General features: G+C 38.2%; 1 protein-coding gene across 3 annotated transcripts in view; it reads right to left on the bottom strand.

The window, feature by feature from the left end:
- RIMS3 (regulating synaptic membrane exocytosis 3) overlaps positions 1 to 18,658 on the bottom strand; it is a 119,558-nt gene extending 100,900 nt beyond the window's left edge. For 2 of the 3 annotated variants that reach the window (XM_063456402.1, XM_063456408.1), the window contains exon 1: positions 4,171 to 4,384. The gene's annotated coding sequence lies outside the window, so the exon portion shown is untranslated. Of the gene's footprint in view, positions 1 to 4,170; positions 4,385 to 18,497 lie in introns of those variants that run through there. The other variant, XM_063456404.1, reaches the window with a different exon arrangement.
- Positions 18,659 to 19,955: the final 1,297 nt, after the last annotated feature.

The raw sequence follows: 19,955 nt of genomic DNA, 5'->3' as shown, positions 1-19,955 counted from the left end.
ATATTACTATATGAAGTCACGTAATCATAAATAATATGACAACATCAGTGTTTCCCTTATAAGATGTCTCTGATTTTGCTGTACCGCTAAGCTTTCCACACCTCCATTAGATGGCCTGATTCCCACATTTCGCGTGTTAACTTGTTTTGTTTTATTTATTTTTTTCATGCAGATTGTAAAAATTTTAAAAATTTGCCTAAAGAAATAAAACAAGAAATACACAAACAAATAAATAAAATATGTGACAGCTATAAATACATAAATGTGCAAGGGTGTGTATGAGACAGGGAGAGACAGAGTTAAATAGAGTGAGAGAGAAAAATACAAGAGCAAAACACATCAATATCTTCCTATGACGGATGTTTTATAAACAATATAAAATACAGAATTTATGACAACTTAATTATCTATAATGTCAAATGGCAAATAAACGGCAGTGAACAACCATACATTTAAATAGTTACTGTTGTTTGTCAATTGGCACATAAACACAGGAACCTCCTGATTCAGTTCAACACTCAGAGGAGGCACCACATCCATCCAATTTTTATTTAAAAAAAAAAAAAGGGGGGGGGGGCTACAGTTGGTAGTCATTGTTAAAAACACATCATTATGAAAAGCTATATAGTAGAGTTAACGTTACCAGATCTACTGTTTTCAGGGATACATATTTTGGATACATATTGATGGATAGCACATGAAAAGGGTTGCCCTGTAGTATGTAGAATTCAGAATAAGGTGTATAAGATTACGTAATTAGGTAATGAAGAATCCTGCAGAATATGCATTATACATACAGCAGGGCAACCATTTGCATGCATTTTCAAAACAAATGACAAAATTATATGTGTCCCTGAAAACATGGTGAATATGGTAAGCCAGCCTAGAGTGTCAGTGTGATATATTGTTGTTTATTATTTTAATTTTTTTAAATGGTTTCTTCGCAATGGTGACTTGGAGGCACTCTCAGCCTATCATTGCCCTCCAAAGCAGGAAGGGATAAAGCAGGAATCACTTCCTCATTAGCTAACATGCTTCAGAGGAGCTCAACTATACGAACCAAGTCTCAAACCACTCAAAACTGGTTGGAGACAAACCAGTGAGTTGCTGTGCAAAGATTGTTTTCACCATCATTACTACCACAAGATATCGTTTTTATGATGCTTAGAGGGACCTTTTAAATCCATGTTGCAAATATTAAAAAAGTGGAGGAGATCTTTAAATATGCCTCTAGTATAAAATCGGGAGGAAGTTCTTAGGAACACCATGGAAATAAATGGAATAACCAAGAAAATCATATAGAGAGAAGTGCAAATAAATTATTGAGCAGGAGGAAGACTTTTTAAGAAGTAATTCAAGTAACAGCAATAGCTTACATTTGACACCATCACTTTTTCTGTTCTCTTTTTTTTTGTATAAGACACTAATGCAAACTTACACACATGATTTTATTGGGACTCATTTAACCAGTTGCATATTTGAGCGTTTGCCACTGCTACCAATACAAAGAGATAGCACACGTCAAGAAACGAGGTCTTATTGTGTTTCAAATATCATGGGGGGGAGGGGGTATTCTGCATGTATGTTGACACAAGCACAGAGCAGTCACAAATTGCCAATGCTTTACACACAGAGATCTACAGCCTAGGGGCTTATTTCTTTATACTAGCATAATACGTGAAGAGACAATTTACGACTAGACTGCATTGCATGACAAACCATGAGTCCCATGAGAGAAGGGTTATTGCTGCACATTCCAATTAATAGAATAACGCGGAACATTTTTACCTACGCAAACAATGTGTTTGTAATACAGAAGTATCAATACCTCACTAACTAGAATTGACCAGCAGAATTGTGTCTCTAGGGGATGGATGCAACATACAATGTGTTCCACAAAAGCTAATGCTAGATTTGACAGCCTGCCACCTTGTGTCCTCTGTCTATTAGTCATGTGATCCAGGCACTGCTGCAGTTTACATATCAGTATGCACCACACACCACTAGCATGCTTCCTGAAAGCCACCTGCCTACAGGGGAGGGGTTTCAGAGAGGTGTAAGCATGGTGCAGTACAGATACACAGTTAACAACCTGTAAATTGCATATTCCTTCGGAAGCAAAAAAAAGAGATCTGGAAGAACTCTGGATTATTCAGGCTGATCACAAAACAATGACTATTGACAGCCAGGCAGGGATAATCCTGAATTGCAGCCAACATTTATGGAACGGCATCCCAGCATTAGTGGTAGAAGTGCATAATTAAGGCAATTCCAGAATAATTATTATATGCACGTCAAGAGCCACTATAGAACGAAATAGATGAAAGCTGGTTCACTGGTTTTTCAGTAGGTGTGAAATGGAGACTGGGTTATATTAGTTTCCGATGCTGTGACTAGTAAGGCAGGCAGAGACAGACAATCAGAAAATACATACAAAACAGTGCAGTAATTAATGTGTGGGTATTATATCCATATAAACTGTCACTTATAAAGACGCGTTTCATGGATAATGTGAGCGGAGGCGATGGCTATGTTTAATTTCCACAGCATTGTGTAGGGGATCAATGAAATTGAACTGCACTATGTTCTATCGACAAAAAGCAACTCAGAGACCAATTATAGAGGCTGCTAAAAACCCATGGGGGATTAAGAATAAGGGTGGAGGGGGGAGAGAGGGTGGTGGTAAAACATCAGACCTTCATTATTAGCATTGGTTTTGATCTGATTTCAAAGTGGCCACCTTGAGTTTATTTTTTACATTGGGTTAGAGCTGTCAGTTTGACAATTAATGCAAGTGGAGACCAAGAAATCTGGATTTACTAAAACAGATCTTTGTAAGAGTAGGTTATCATACCTTTTTTGTTGTTTTTAAGGTATAATTTATTAAGGATGCAAAAGCATAGGATTAATTTGGTCCTCTGCGACCCCGTTTTATGCATTTTTTATTTGCATCCTTTGGTAACACTTTCAGAAATGTGAGGCCCTTGGTGAATACATGTTTCGGGGCTCAGTTCTCAGTGGATGGTCGTCCAATACACATGTTGAAGTATTTACAATATAATTTACAGTGGACCTACTTCTATTTCTTTAGAATAATCTAGGTTGGTGAACTACTTAACAGTTAATAGATAATCATTACTTTAAACATAGTGCCGGCTGAGGTCGTCTCGTATACAAAGCAGTTTGTTAAAATCAGCCTCATTTAACCATATTGGAAAAAAAGAAAAATACTTTTCCAGAGGTAAACACAGACAAAAGAAACCTTGGCAGCTATTAATGAGCAAAATTCTGATCCTGTTGTGCTTTAAATAATATAATTTTCTGATTACATTGCTCTGTATAAATCTACAGATTAGGGTTTATTACATTAGAAACTAAGCTTACTTCAGAGATACAAAAATCCTTAATATCTTCCACTGCGACTACAATTACTGCAGCCCTGCTGAGAGGCATAGAAAATAAAATACAAGATGCTGCTAATCGTGGTCAATTGGAGGTGTTTGATTACAAACGGAGTGTTCTCATTTTGGAGAAGAGCGTTAAATCATGGCATGGCAAACCCAGGCTATCAGTTCTCAGAATATAACTCACATTAACACCAGCCAACTGGTGGATCTTTGAGGATTTGTATAGCAACAGCGGCCCACAGAGATGCAGGTGCCCAGCCCTGGCTTACAGGAAGATTCCCTCAGGTCTATTTTAGAGGGGCGAATGGCCTCTGTGCAATTTAAACTAACATCCTCTCTGAAAAGTTCACGCCGGCGAAAATGCAACAACGATTTACAATAAATCTATCCTAAACTCAGCAGGGGCATTAACCACACTGGGCATATTCATGGAGGAGGAAAAAGATAAGGAAAAAATTAACATTTTTAAATTAATAAAATAGTAATAATAAAAACTAACACAGCAGTGTACGATTTTTAGAAATCCCACGTAAGAATAATTAGATTTTTTTTGATAAATATGCAGGTTATTTATATATATATATATATACACACACAGACACACATTTATATATACAAGACTGTAATACAGATTTAAAAGACAAACAAGTGACAATATTTTGATCTAAAACAGAGCTCTCGGGAGATAATGACAGACAAGCAGTCACAAGACATCTATATATTAAGTAATAAAGACATGGCATTTCACAGACACCCTCCTTACCAGCTGGTGAGCAGGTCCTGGTGCCAGGGAGGCGTGGAGAAGAACTGAATGAAGGAAAAGGCAAAGAGATACCCCAACTTTGCCTCTCTCCCTCCCTCTCCCCAGCGACCAGAAGAAAGGCTGCTGTGGGCATGGAAGGAGGGGTGCAGCATGGAGCAGGGCTGGCCACTGGCACCTCAGCAGAGACAGAGAGAGTGAGACAGAGGTAGAAAAGACAGACAGAAGCAGAAGACGCTCTTAATCTTGAAGAGCTTCTACATAGAGACTGAGGGAGCGGTTGCAAGATTGGTTGCTAAAGCGTCTCCATGACAACCGAGCTGACCCACTTCTGCGGTAGCCAAAAGCTTGGATGGAGATGCCTCCTTAACCCTTGCATACTACATTGATCTGCAGCTCTTACACTATGCTGCCATCTACTCTGACAATAAAAGGGCTTGAGGTCATTGACCTCAAGAGACAAGACTAATTTTCAATATATCAATAGTGTGGTCTAATCCGAAGAAAGATAATTTTTCACTTGTAAAAATATGTAACTGGATTTAGGGACCAACATGATATGTAAAAATCAGCAACAGGTGAAAGTGATAAAAATATTACATTCTTGACTTAAAATTGAATTAAATTAATATTTATGCATCACTGCATATATTATATGCATCATTTTAACCCCTTAAGGACACATGACATGTGTGACATGTCATGATTCCCTTTTATTCCAGAAGTTTGGTCCTTAAGAGGTTAATATGGCTTTGTATATAAAAAGGAACATTATTTTTCGTATGTTATTGTTTTTTTAATGTAAACATGGATACTTGCTCCTTCTACCCTATTCAGCATAATGTCATGTCTGCTTTTTTTGCATTGTTATTTAACTAATTGTTTGATCGATAGGCCATGATTTGTGGTGATGAAATGAAAAATGATCTGAATATTTTATCCGCTGTTGTTAAGCCTTGCGATATTCATGAGAATACTTCTGAAGATGGAATATCTAGACACACATGACCAAAATACGTTCTGCAGAAATAGTGCCATGAATTATACATTTTTTTAGAGACCGCTGCTTATTATCTTTGTGTAGAAGAAATCCCAAGTACCTACTACATAAACTCCATTTGCACATTTTTAGTTATTTTAAAAGAGAGTCTTATTTTTCGATATGCTATTTTGTAAACATGTACAGACTGCTGTTCTTTAGTAGTCCTGTGGGTAGTGGGTTTATACAGGGAAAAGACAGAAGTCTGCCCCCCGGGACAGGGCATGGTAAGTGGATATGTCCAGCAGAAGCTAGCTCATACAGCTTTCTTGTTTAAAAAAAAAAAAAAATTTTTTACAGCACTGTGTGTTTACTTTAGAAGTGTATCCTGCTCTGTTAATTTAACGTTATTCTCACGCAGGAGGCTGTTGCAGGCTGTACCAGGCAGGAAAGCTACAAATTAACTATTTTCATGAACTGCATAGGGAGGCTCTGTGAGTCTCAGGCAAGGGAGTTGTGACTAGGGATGCATACCTAAACTGATTAAACTCTGTAATGGCAGAAAATTGAGCAGTGAGGCTGCAGTGTCATGATCTATACATCAAAACTGCTTCATCAAGCTAAAATTGTTTTGATGCTTAGAAAGTCCCTTTAACCCCTTAAGGACACATGACATGTGGGACATGTCATGATTCCCCTTTATTCCAGAAGTTTGGTCCTAAAGGGGTTAAGGCTGCAATGGAAACTGTAAGAAGACAACTAGATATAGACTATAGTAACACTGGGCACCAAGATCTTAAGTAAACTACTGTAGGTATGGTTACTTATGACGTTATGGTGTATAATTAATAAAAGTAATGTACATGGTTTTGAGGAAAGGGATACAATGGAATTTGAAGATCAGTCTCTTCTTTCTGAAAAAGAATGATAGCTCCCCATGGTGTCCCACAATAGTAATCAACACCCTTTGAATCATTTCACTGGGTAGCTTCTAGAAAAGATCATTGTTTCATTTCACAGAGAACTTATTGCAATGTTAGGGCTTAATGTGTATCTTTTGCATAATAACAAATCAGTATGCCACAAAAGTATATCAAATTTTCCTCGATTTAGAACCAATGTATAACTTAAAAACTGAAGAACTGAATACCAAAAATGGTTCACTGAGCAAAATACCAGGGGAACTCTAATAACAGGAAACAATAATAATTGGAACTGTTGCTCTGCACTGTGTTGCCACCTGAACATTCAACATGGGGCACTCAGCTCTCTATAGTGTTAATAATGCAAAGTGTCTTTGGGTCCCATTACCAGCAGTGAGTTCTGCATTAGCCTACTTTAGATAGCAATGAGAAAATGAGAGCTCTGGGTGGGTTAGAAAAAGCAGATCTGCTAATTCCATTGTGTCTGGGATGTGCCATTGTGTTCAGTAATGCTACACTAGCTTACTACATTAGCATTTCTTAGGCACAAGATAAAGCAATGTATCAAAAAGGAGTGACCGCACGGGGCGACAACATGGGGTGCACATGTTGACAAGTAATCCCTTGTCATAGACATCAGTAATAAGAAGAAAGTAACATGCTTACTAATAAATTAGTCTAAATATTGCCTTGCCCAGAAAGAGAAAAAGTATCTGTTTGCGAGCATTAATACCACTTCCCACACTACCTAAAATTAATAGCTAGTTTGAATTAAACAAGCAGAGAATTTCAAAATTATTATTGTGGGCTGCAGGCCTTAAAGTCATTAGGCAAGTATTGATAGGATGGTTGCTTATTGCTACCATTTTTCAGCTTTAGCACTTCCTACATACACATGCCCTAAAGGTCTAAGCAGATGAACAAACCAATGATTCTTATCATCTCTTATTTTCCCTTGACATGTTTGTAACATATCCTGGGATATTCCTCTCATGAGTAAGGATCAATGAGCCATTGTCTCAGTTAATCCTGAAAAAAAGCCAGCCGTGTTTCTGACAACGTGATTGACTGACAATGTTCATATTGTTCCACTGGCGATTTTGTGAGTATAGGCAGTACCCTTTAAATCATGAGCGGACATTTCCACTGCATGAATGGAGAGGATTAAAGGTTTTCTGTGGGTAACCCAGGTCTGACCTCAAACCGCTACCATATACTGTCATTAAATAGATGCCTTTATAGATTCTCCACTTAAGGAAGTAGCAAAATTGAATACGTGCCAATTTTGGCCATTTTCTACCACTCTATTTTCTAAGGTTTACTCTTCCAAATCATGCCAACCAGTCATTTTCAGCACACATATAAAGAGGGTGCCAAGGGTCTCCAGGCCATTTATCAAATCAGAAGTGTGTTCATAAAGTACTTTCCTACACTTCTGTACAAGTAAGGGAATAAGTGTTGAATTGATTGATATATGGAGAATAGTTACAAATAATTCTAGCTGGAGAATTACAGATGGTTTGTATTGTTGGTACATTCAATAAAGGAAGAATTGGATGTGTTTCTGCCAGAGTACACATTGAGATGCATAGTCAAATGTAACAATAAGCTAGCATCACGTAAATCTCAACTCTAAAGATTAAAACTCAAATAAAAAAGTGAGAACTTGATGGAAACAATAAACCAGCATTTTCTGTACATCAACTGCATATAAAGAAGAAAGTGACATCTAATTGCTCTACTTGCCTGTCTAGTACAAGGATTTAGAACATTATATATATATATATATCATAGTTAATGCAACATCACACAGAAAGGTACACATACATATTAATTAGTGGCTAAAATAATCGTTTATAATATACAAAATATACAAAAATAATGTTATGTCTGTAGTAAGTCACCTCATCACAGGACAAACTCATCATATCTTTCTCATGTGTACTGCATACTTGCTAACAATGGTGGGTATGAGTCCTGAGACACCAGGTTGAACAGCCCTGCCAGGGTCAGGAATACTCCACATGCCCTAGAAGGGAATGTGTCCGTATGACTGACACGACTTCTAGGGTACTCATATGCGGAGCATTATTGTTGTGCACTACCATGGGCTCAGTGCCCTGTGGATAATCTGTGCAATGCAAGTGCATCTTTTGTTGCTTCCACACTATGAACTGATTGGAACATTTCCTTGGGTGTCTCTAGGTGCAGGACACCAGGGAACAAACCCAAAATAGCCAGATAGTACTCAAACTGATAAAGGTCCTGCCAAACCTGAGACTTTTGGACAATACGGTACAGGGTTTTAATACAATACGGGTAGGTGACAGATGTCACCTTCATTTGCAAGGGCTGATGACATATGCCCATTAAAAGGGTTGTTAACGCTCATCTGAAATAAGATATAGGTTTACTACTCTCACCAAGATTAGCATGTAAAAGATCAAAGTATGTGCAGGGAAAGACAGCAGAGAAGAAGAGTATGGTTACTAGATTTGCGAATTAATGAAGAGGGTTTTAGGAATAAGCCACATCTCACAGAATATTTTTGGAATTCGAACAGATTTGGAAGTTTGGCTTGTCTTAAAAGCACATAGCATGTTTATAAAAAAAAATGCTTAGCCTAGGCTATCTTTGTACCTGTTCTTGCTATTATTGATTTTTACTTTTTTTTATTTTACCATACCACCTTTGTTAAATGGACATTTGGTACACTTTTCACATTTTCTACATAAAAGTATTTCCTTTTCTTTGAATGTGCCAATACACTGACTTCAGAGCATGATATCTAGTTGTAAATAGTCTTATTCTACAAAATGGTTTTATCTTTATCTTAAATTATCTTATCTTCTAGATCGCCTCTATCATATTCCCGTAGTCTTTTTAATCCATGTTGTATTTGTTTTCCACAAAGTAAAGGGGAGAGTTTAGTTGATGAAGTGAAACACCATAAATCAGAGAAAATGAGTAAAATGCAAACCAGATCTGTGATCCTTCATTGACACAGAAGTCATGGGCTATTTCGAAGCACAAACTACAAACGTAGAAGGATTATATGAAAAACGTTCTGACAATCTGGGAGAAAAGGGGAGGGGGGCTATGACAATATGGTAAAATGTGTAATCAGTCTAAATTAGGCAAGAGAACTTGGACATGGGCACAATATCAATTAATGATTCATCCAAGCTTTTGTTAACTATTGCTCCATCATTTCACAATATGACTGACCACTATTACTGGTGAATAATGTACAAAGAGCAGTTCAATAGACAAAACATGAAATATTTACTCAGCTGATATATTACTGTCTGTTATTATAATTTCTGAATACAAAGTTAGGAACATTGCTGTATATTATATATAAAATGTGGTCTCTACAGAAGCACCTTTGCTGAGATATGCATGTTCTGGGTGAGTCCATAATTCCTTTTTTTTCTGTGTTATCAGAATGACAGCTCTGGACTGACTTATAGCTATATAGATAGTGTTACATTTTATTTAGGTTTCTTTATTCATGATCATAAATCATTTTGTGTTCTGTATTTATATGATACATATTCAGAAATCAATACATCATAAAACACTTTAGATTTTTTTAACCTTAGTACTATTTGTTAATTGTTTTTCTCAATTTATGTATATTAAAGATATCAGCCCACAGAGAACCCCACACTACCAGCATTCTTAAATCATCCAGTGTCATATCAGGTCTCAGAAATAAGAAACCTCACTATAAAACGTTCGACACCATGCTTGCTATGCTCTTAAACATTTTGATTAGTTGTGTTCCGAGTTTCAGCCATCTCATTGAACTTTGGTTATCATTGTGATTTTTTGCCACACTTCCTTAACCCCAAACAGTCTTGTTGTCCATGTTGGGAGAGTCGTGACATGCAGCAGACTGTCTTTCATGCTGCTCTGTGTCTTTGTGCTACACATCTTCCTAGGTTATTTTTGATGCAGATTGCTACCTTCCAGAGGCTTTATGTAACCCTTGACTCAGCTTGTCTTTGTAACTGATATGTGTACTCCTAGCCCTTGAATTGCTCATTGACTATATTACCATTTTGCCTCTTATTTTTTGGGGGAAAACGTAAGAATTATACTGACCACTACATCCATAAAAAAAAAAAAAAAAAAAAAAAAAAATGGTATACCCATATTTGCCTTTTAAATGGTGATTATGGTCCAATGCCAGGCACTCCCCCTATATATAACATCTATATTTATTTCTATTTTCTCTAGCTGACACTTTTCTCTAAACACTGCTCCACTCCTCGACTCCTCCCCTAGTGACAAAAGTCTAACCTTCCGAATGCGCCAATCAAATGTGGCGGTCATGGTGATCGCTTGATAGAATGCTTCTCACAGGTAAGCATTAGATTAACGCTTGTCCAATGAATTTCTCACTTCTGCTTGAACAATCTCTCAAGACAGTGTATTCTCTTTAAATCACTTGCTTTTGTTATACTTGGGTACCTGAATATTTATAGGTGTTACTTTAAGGTAAAGTGATATTAGCAGCAGATCAAGTCATTTTTTTGTCCTAAATAAATTGAAATAAACAACAAACGGTAGATGTAACATTTTGCAATATTACTATCATTCTCTTTAAAGCATATGACCATGTACAAGATAAAGAGCAAAGGATACACTCTTCTGCAAAGGTTCCTCTGTCTGGAAATGAGGATGACTGTTTGCAAGGATAACACGATTTGTAATTATCAGAGCCCCTGATGAGAGGATATGTGCTGAAGCAGGACCAGCAACGTATGCTGATACCTAAACAGACACAGTTCGGAAGGAGCAGATGGGCTGATGGGATCCTGTATCCGGCATCCGCCAGACACCAGCCTGTCTAGGCAGAAGTCCAATGATCCACACTGCCAAAGCCTGTGGGAGAACACAGACCATGCCATAGGCCCAGCAATCCAGAGTCTAGCACAACAAGAAGCAACAATAGCAAATCCCTTTCTCCATAATTACAGTTAATAAATGTAATGTAAACTACCTTGGTTCAAAACGGATACAAACTACAGTGACTGGGATTTATAATTCCTTCAAATTCAGAATGACTTGGGATGCTTCAATATAAACAGAAAACTGTATGAAGCTTAATGAAAACAATAAGGAAATAGCATACTAATGGGACAACATTTTGCTGGTCGGTTTTTAATGACCACACCTGACTAATATGCTGGTTATTAAGTCTGTCTCACACCCTCCCTCTCCTTTTAGTATGATACAGGACACTAAATAATTCATCTTGTTATTGATTTAGAGTTGCACAGTTTGGTGTTGCGGCCAAGCTTTCTACATCCAATCAGACGGTCCCAGGGGGACACAGCCTGTATACTGCCTGTGCCAGTCAGGCTCTGAGCATTTAAGAGGAGGGGTGGCCTTTGTTTGCCATAGTAAGCAGACGAGATTTGCAGATTTGAATCAGGGTGAATCTACTTTAGCTGTCCTGAGGTTGTAGACACAGCAAAGTACACGGGTTATGACCGTTAATTGGACAGGCAGTCAGTGCCAGTCAAAGGATGAATACATCAGTGTCCAGCTACTTGAATCTACATCTTACATAATTATCAATGCTTGTCACCACCTAAAAGAAACACCACAAGCACCATACCCACTAAACCCTGCTATAGACATTATGGTGCCAGAGGTGCCCTGGAGCCGCTTTATTGTAAGTAGTCAAACTATTTTAACATACCTTAATGAAGTAGTCTGGGTGAGGTGGTGCTGCCATTTTTTCCCACAATGTAAAGTGACGTTTTAGAGGTATAGCAATGTTTAAATTGTGGGGTGTAGACACCTCTAAAGTGTGCTTTCAGACCCACAACTCAATCAGACTCATTTCTTTGTCATTCAGCATCCTCACACATTGCATCGTATTACTCGGATTCTTCTCATAGTGAAGCATTTGATTCAACAGCATTGTGGAGTTGTTGGATTGGATTGTGTTCTTCTGGGAGTATCTCTTCAGGGTACTACTGAGCGAAATTGAGATAGCTGGTCAAACTGAATATATTAGAGAATATATAGAGAGTGAATTAATCTTTTTTAGTTTTAACCAGTGCCACTGAAGAGTTTATTCTCTCCATTCTTCAACATAGAGTTAGAAGCACAGAAGGTAGTGTCAGACAGTTTACTGCAATTTTTTTAAGACAGTGAATTATCTCAGGCAGCATTGGGTTGGGTTGTTGGATTGTGTTCATCTGGCAGTGTGCAGTCTTACTACTGAGAAATATTGAGCCGGCTGGTAAAACTGAATAGATTAGAGAAATAATTAATCGTATTTTATTCTATACCACTGAAAAATGTATTCTTTCAATTCTCCAACATGGAGTATTTTTTTGAACAAATGAAACAGGCTTGGGGCAGAAGGAGGAATTATATAGAATTAGTTTACAATCTGGAAGAAATAGAGAAGGAGCAGAAAAAGTCTATCATGACGACTCCATTTCTTGAAAAGCAATATAGAAGGATGGCAGTAGTTGTAGTACAAGTAGTTTTGTAGAGGAAGCAGTTACATCATCCCCTAGCCATCCCGTAACCACCAGTTTGACACTCACTAACAGTACTAGTAGTAGTAGTAGTAGAACAACAAGCACATTAATAAGAAGCAGCTTAACTTCAATGGTGCAGGAGCAGAGCAGCACTAGATCGTTTATTTCACATTGAGCAGAAGCAGGTCAACAGCACAGGGGAAAAGTGAGTGAGCATTTTGATGCTGTGGGAGATGTGCATTTGGCAAAATGCAGGCTGTGTGGCAATGAGATTAGCAGGGGGATATCTCTGCACGCATTACAAGACTGTTCAGTTGTGAGAAGAACCCGAAATGAGGAGGAATCTCAAGTTAGTTAAAAGAAACATGGGGTGCAAAAAAGACAATGCTATCAGCCAGCCATTGAAGCGTTTGGTGCTGTACATATCAGGGGCACATCAAAGCAGGTGTCAAATACTTTGGCAAGATTTATAGGCCATCTTATTGTTGTTGAAACAATCAATATAGACTCTAACTCACAATTAACACTTGCCTTCCCAAACAACATTTAGCGGGAAAGTAGTACCCTATGTGTCCCCCCCCATATTACAATTTAGGGCCCCCACCCACCGCTCAGGGGTGGGGGCCAGGGGGGAGGACATTAGGTCCCCCCCTTATTACAATTTAGGGCCCCCACCCGCCGCTCAGGGGTGGGGACCTGGGGGGAGGACATTAGGTCCCCCCCTTATTAGTATTTAGGGCCCCCACCCGCCGCTGAGGGGTGGGGGCCAGGGGGGGAGGACACTAAGTCCCCCCCCTTATTCTAGTTTAGGGCCCCCACCCACCGCTCAGGGGTGGGGGCCAGGGGGAGGACATTAGGTCCCCCCCTTATTAGTTTTTAGGGCCCCCACCCGCCGCTCAGGGGTGGGGGCCGGGGGAGGACATTAGGTCCCCCCCTTATTAGTATTTAGGGCCCCACCCGCCGCTCAGGGGTGGGGGCCGGGGGGGCACTATTTTATTTATTTTTTTAAACAGTGAGCAGTCACAGGCTGATCACTGTTTACTAGACATGCCCCTACTCGCGGTATAGCGAGTAGGGGCAAGATTTACTAATACTAAGTAATTGTTACTTAGTATTAGTAAATTTGGCTGAAAGACCAATTTAGGTCTTTCAGCCTTTTGGTAGATAACTCCCTAATACCGTGGGAATTAGGGAGTTATCTACCAAGCGGCTGCAAGAGAAGTGCCGAAGTCCCGAAATGCCGAAGTTCCGTAGTGTCGAAGTGCCGAAGTTGCCGAAGTGCCGAAGTTCCGAAGTTCACGAATTTCCGAAGTGTCAAAGTTCCGAAGTGCTGAAGTGCCGAGGTTCTGAAGTCTTGAAGTGCCGAATTGCCAACGTCCCGAATTGCGAAAATCCCAAATTTCGGAATGCCGAACCAAATTTTTTTCCATGCACATGCCTAGTAGAAGTATCTCTATGATGGTGTATCTCTGTCTGTTAGCCTGAGAATGTATAAGGCGGGAGCTTGGAGAATTGTAAAACAATAAATTGCTTCAAAACGATTTCTTCCTTAACAGCAATCTCCTTCACTGGAGCTGTGCATGGATGCATTGGCATAGTTGACATAAATTCACAGGCACATTCAGTATTTCTGCCAAAATGGTGCAGGACGCAATTGCAATATTATTACATAGGTCAAATTCATTAATTGTGGAATCAATGCTTCTAAAATATACTAGTATATCTACATCACTATAAAATAAATCACAATGACTAGACATCTTACAGCCAGGGTGACTAGGACACACATACTGAAAACATTTCCCTCCAATGCTTGAATGTGGACCTTATTGTTATCTCCAACAGTTAAACAGAGACACTCAATGCAAACTGCTTGATGCAGTTTCATAGAAAGAGAATCTCTTTGGGACAAAATGTAATCATTGACTATTTGGTTGATGAATGTTTCCCATACTTCTACAATGTTCCATCTATAACTTGTCCCCTTTCCTTTGGCCTTTGACTCCATTATATGATCCAATTGTTTTAAGGGAAACTTTTTTTTAAAGCCAAGGATTTCCCAGGATTTTTAACATCACTTCCCAGGATTTTTAATATCATGTTGACTTATCCCCTTTGCTTAACAATGATGTGTTTTAAGGGTCTGAAAACAAGATGAAATGTAGAAATCCACACCATCTTTGAAATGAGTGCCTCCATTTAGTCTCCCTGTTATTCATTATTATATTATTATATTATTATTATTATTGCACCTGCCAATTACAGAGAGAGGGAGTACAAAGAGAGGAATAAACAAATAATATTTGTAACTCTCCAATATAAGGAACTAGACTACTAATAATACCAAATGATTAGAAGTTATGAAATCTGACAATATGTGTTTAACTACACTGAATACAAATGATCTATTTAGCAAAATTTTTTTGCTTTCTCTTATTTTAACTTTGAATGAAGAATGGTTTACTAATGTAACACGATTACCAACTAGCAGCCTAAGATTTCAAGGTTAACACTTTATGACCTCTAGACTGTAAGCTCGACTCAGCAAGGACCTCATCAACCTATTGTTTCTGTAACATTTTGTAATTGTCTCATTTATTGTTAAATTTCCTCCTTTACAATATTGTAAAACGTTGCGGAATAAGTTGGCGCTACATAAATGCCAATAATAATAATAATAATAACAACTTAATAAATAAATATGAAATCATTTCTATACTACACCCCAAAAAAATTCTACTATAAATGTTTGGTTTAGAGAAGAGAAGCAAAAATAGGACTCTGTCACTAAGGACTACAATCATATTCTTTAGTTAAATACATTCCATAATAGGCTGACATGCTCAGACTTTATTTTTTTCAAAAATGTGCTAAATTCATGGAATAATCTTCCTGGGGAACTTGTAATAGAAACTGGCAAGGCTACTGAAAGGTCAAGCAGTGCTATTTTTCCTTTCAATGACAACTCAATCAGTAAAAATGACAACATACAGACTATTGAATGGCACAGTACGTGTATATAAAATAAGAGCTTTTGCATGTAAGTTTGAGTTTTTAATGTTATTTTATTCATACATAAATATATTAAATTCATTCTCATGCTACCAATAAGAATATGACTATTCTTCTTCTTTTTTTTTTCTTCAAACTTGTTTTGTTGAGTATAGCAACACAGTATACATGTATTTGACCCTCATCCCAGTATTTGCCTCTTTATCCTAGTGTCTACGCAGTGAATACTCTAAAGTTATTTTTTTTTAATTAATACAGACAGTAGAAGGTATATCAGGTATTACTTTTGTAATGAAGAGTGCATGAAGTCTTACAGATGTGGAGCAATAGCCCACCATTAGTAAACTCTTAAAAAAAAAAAAAAAAATCGCTAAACTTACACTACTCTGCCTTTGTAAGCAGTCATTTCTGCCTGCTCTGTCAACAGTTTAAAAGAGTTCCAGAATCGGATCTATCTGTTCCCCCCCACCCGCTACACCTTAAAAGTATAACAATAGGAATGGTGGTGTATACCAGTACATCGATATGTTAAGTCATTTATAGTGTTTTTGGTGAATGCTCGCCACCAAACCTTTTAAGTACCAGTTAGTATATTAGAATTGTATTTTTGTTTAATTTTCATTAAGATATGGGACTATACTAATCAAGGTTTGTCTCTGGAAAGCTCAAATGTGCTATTGCGCAATGAAACATATTACACTATACCACCATACACATTTGTTTTCAGGCAGATTCAGCATTTACAGTTTTATCTTACCCTATTACTTTGTAACCTAATAATGTGCATTGTCGACTGATCAAGGAGCTTTCATACAACTGTGCAGGATCATGCTATTACACACCTAAGCAGGGTCACCTCTAACGTAACGGCTCCTTCATTCCATCTCATGTTACCGAATGACCATTTTACTTTGTCCTTCTTTATAGTTTATATTACACGTATCTTCCTCATACGGATATTAAAGGCAATGGCTGGTATGCTTTACTCAATTGATTAAACTCAACAATCAAATCTAAAGAGCAGGGATAGCATCTGCAACAAGATTTCTGCTCAGGCAATAATCCTCAGACCAACAAGTTGGAGGTCAAGGAGTTGGAACACGAGCCAATAATGGAACATTGGCTCACAATGGCTTTCCTGAAGACCTGGAATATACATTATAAACCTGGTTCTAAATTATTATCCTATATTACCAAACTGTATACCACAGTGCACCCAAGAAATACAAGATGAGTATAATGATGCTGCAGGTCCTAGGCCTCCCATTGTTGTTAATGGGAGAACTGAGCATATCCCATAAACTGTTGGCGAAAACTTATTTTTGGCATATGTACTTTTTTTAATAATTTCCTATGATCAAAAGTTATATAGCAAACAAACAAAATAACAGAAGTTGCAAGGCTTATATAAGCTTGCCAACAGCTTCATATTTGTATGCATGTAGCTGCCAAGCAGTCATTTTCATAGAAAGCTTTAAGAGAGTTTATAAGGGCTCATTGGGCCTATATTATGTAAGAACAGAACTTCAGTGCGCATGACATCCTCTGTGATGTCATCAAATGGATGGATTGGCTTATTCATACAGATTGTTTTATAAGTTGATGCAGCTAGAATTATCATAAGAAAGGGGACCCTGGGACATAGGCGTTCCTTGTTACATAACCTATGCAAAGGTAGTGGTCATGCAGGTAGGAGTCAGTATGTGCAGTGTTTCAGCTTGAAATGCTGCACATACAGAGTTATGGCTAATTGTGTGCTGAGAGCTAGTTGCACCCCCAGCACACGTGACATTGGCAGCCCAGAATTGTCTGTCAATGTCAATTCTGTGCATAAAAAACATCTGTCGTCAGTTCACACTGCATGCTGTTGACAGACAAACCCGCTGTATACTCCCTCCCACCTCCATCCATTGAAGAAACATTGTTTTGTTTTTTGTTTTATTAAAAACCTTCCTCCCTCCTCATCCCCAATCCCTCCTTCCCCTTGCTGCCCCAGAGCATGCGCATGAGCTGGCGAAATGGTCCAATCATAGGCTTATATATGAGAAGCCTATAATTGGACTGCACAAGGCCCCTGTGATGTCGGTGGGGGTATGTAACATCAGTGCCAGAAGCTTTGCTCGTGCTGGATTTTAGGTAAGTAAAACGTATTTCTTTGCAGGTTACACTGCAAATCGAGGGCTACCCTTCTCCATAGTGTCCAATAGGGAATATTACACAGGAAAGGTCCCCCCCCCAAATGGGTTGGTTATATAGGTAGGCATAGAAGGAGACACTTTGCACTTTCCCGTAATGTCCAACATTGTTATTACAGTGAATGGAAAGGCAACAGATGAAAAACAAAATGCAATTACGTGCACAGTATTTTAAAGGAACACTGCAAGCACCGTTACTACTACAGCATGCTGCACTGGTTAAGGTGCCAGGAGTGCCTCGTTATCCTTCTAAATGTAAGTAGTCACACCACTTAGTAACGGTTTAATGGCAGACTTCAAGTAAGACATGGTTTGACTATTTACAATGTAGGGAACCTGGCAACTCCTGGCACCATAACAACTGCAGCATGCTGTAATGACTGTGGTTCTTGGAGTGTTCCTTTAAGAGCTCTATTTGTATGTGTGGGCTCTACACTACTCTGTGCATGTGCAGAGCCAAATGGCAACTGTGTGTCTGAATCAGCGTGTCGTCCTGCCAGGTAAGATTGCTACCTTTTTCTAAGGTATATTTAGGACACCTTTTCCAAATCATTAAAATCATAATTTCCAACAAAATAATGAATGAATAAATTGTCGTGGGATTTCGGATGATCAATGACATGTATCTTTTTATATTTTTTTTATATTAACAATAATAGATTAATTTTGTCATATGGTTTCAAGCAGTTTAATGTAAGCATATTCTTACCTTGGTTATCTTCTAAGCAGTCGTTATACAACGGTTTGTCTGTATTACACCTTTCGTTCCAATAGTGAAGATAACTTCTGTTGTAAAGATAGTTTTCTTGAGCACACGAAAAGGTCCAGCAGAAAGCATCCAATTCTCCTCTTTTTCCTTTCTGTTGAAAGAGCTCAAAAGTTTGACATTCTCTTTCTCAAAAGCATATGTGCATTTTCCTTTTGACAATAAATATCCTAACTTTCTTGATGTGTCTGTAATACTAGTTGTGGTACTGTGCATGTGTATATTTCTGCCACCTACTATACTAGGATTTTGTAATTATTCTGGATAAAATTATTGGGTAAAAAACATGCCAGCATAATTTAAAAGACCAGAGAACTTTCTTTAGGTATTTTATGGAGTTACATTCAGAATGTTTTCTTCGCCTAAGATATAAATGAATGTAGTAAAGCTATAGCTGTGCGTATCTGTTCAGGCTATTTTCTCTTTGTTAGTGCTAGCAGGAAAGAGGTTAATGAGCATTGAGCAGTGTCGCTGTCTGTGAAACCTGACTGTATCCTGGTGAGCACTAATAATGTATGTCTTGTTTTTGTTGTTGGCTGTGTCATTGTGACTGCTGCTCTGACTGCGTGTATTACCTCCTCACCAGCTACGAGCAGTGTTTTCTTCCAGCATAGAAAGGAAACCGCAGACTACCGGGAGGAGATGCCTTTTGCTGAAGCTTATACTGTTCTTCTACCTACCAAGCAGACAGCTTTTTCCAAATCCTTTCCTGATACGAACCTCTTTTGCCAACCACACACTAACGCCCTACATTCATCTAAGCTGTTTTTATTTCTTTATTATTGATTATGCGAAGCAGGAACATTGAATTCCCCCTTGATGATACATCTTTATTCCCCATTGCCCATGGCTTCAAAATTTTGGCAGCCAGCAGCCTCCTTGCCCCCAGAGTATTGTGCAATAATACCAGGCCACAAATTAAACATGTTTTGCACATCTGCTCTCTACTCTGCCATTTGAGCACATCAAACACCACCAGCACAAGGCACAGCTCAGCAGAACTGGCTTTTCAAAAAAAATGCAAATATTATTGGGTAGTAACCTGATATTTATTTCAATTTATCGACTGATTTTTATTAGTTATAACAATTGCAGACCTATAGCAGGCCTCATACACAGAATTACAACAATGATAATCATTGAACTATAGTTCCTGTGCTCCCCACCTCTCAGAGAGCTTAGCCCATCTAAAAGGTAGCTTTTAACAGGATAAAGTAACCAGGCATGTAAAAGATATACTAATTACAGGGATTGTCATCAAACACCTAACATTGAGACAATAGCAGACTTCAATTCCCATGAACCATTGCCAGCCACTTACAGTGTTTTGTGTTTGTAAAGATTAATGGGAGGATTGGTATGTGAATACTGTGAGTTAAGAGAAGGATGTATTTCAAAGCC

The sequence above is a fragment of the Pelobates fuscus genome, chromosome 1, assembly GCF_036172605.1.
Source record: "Pelobates fuscus isolate aPelFus1 chromosome 1, aPelFus1.pri, whole genome shotgun sequence".
Classification (NCBI taxonomy): domain Eukaryota; kingdom Metazoa; phylum Chordata; class Amphibia; order Anura; family Pelobatidae; genus Pelobates; species Pelobates fuscus.
This window is presented reverse-complemented; position numbering and strand designations above follow the sequence as displayed.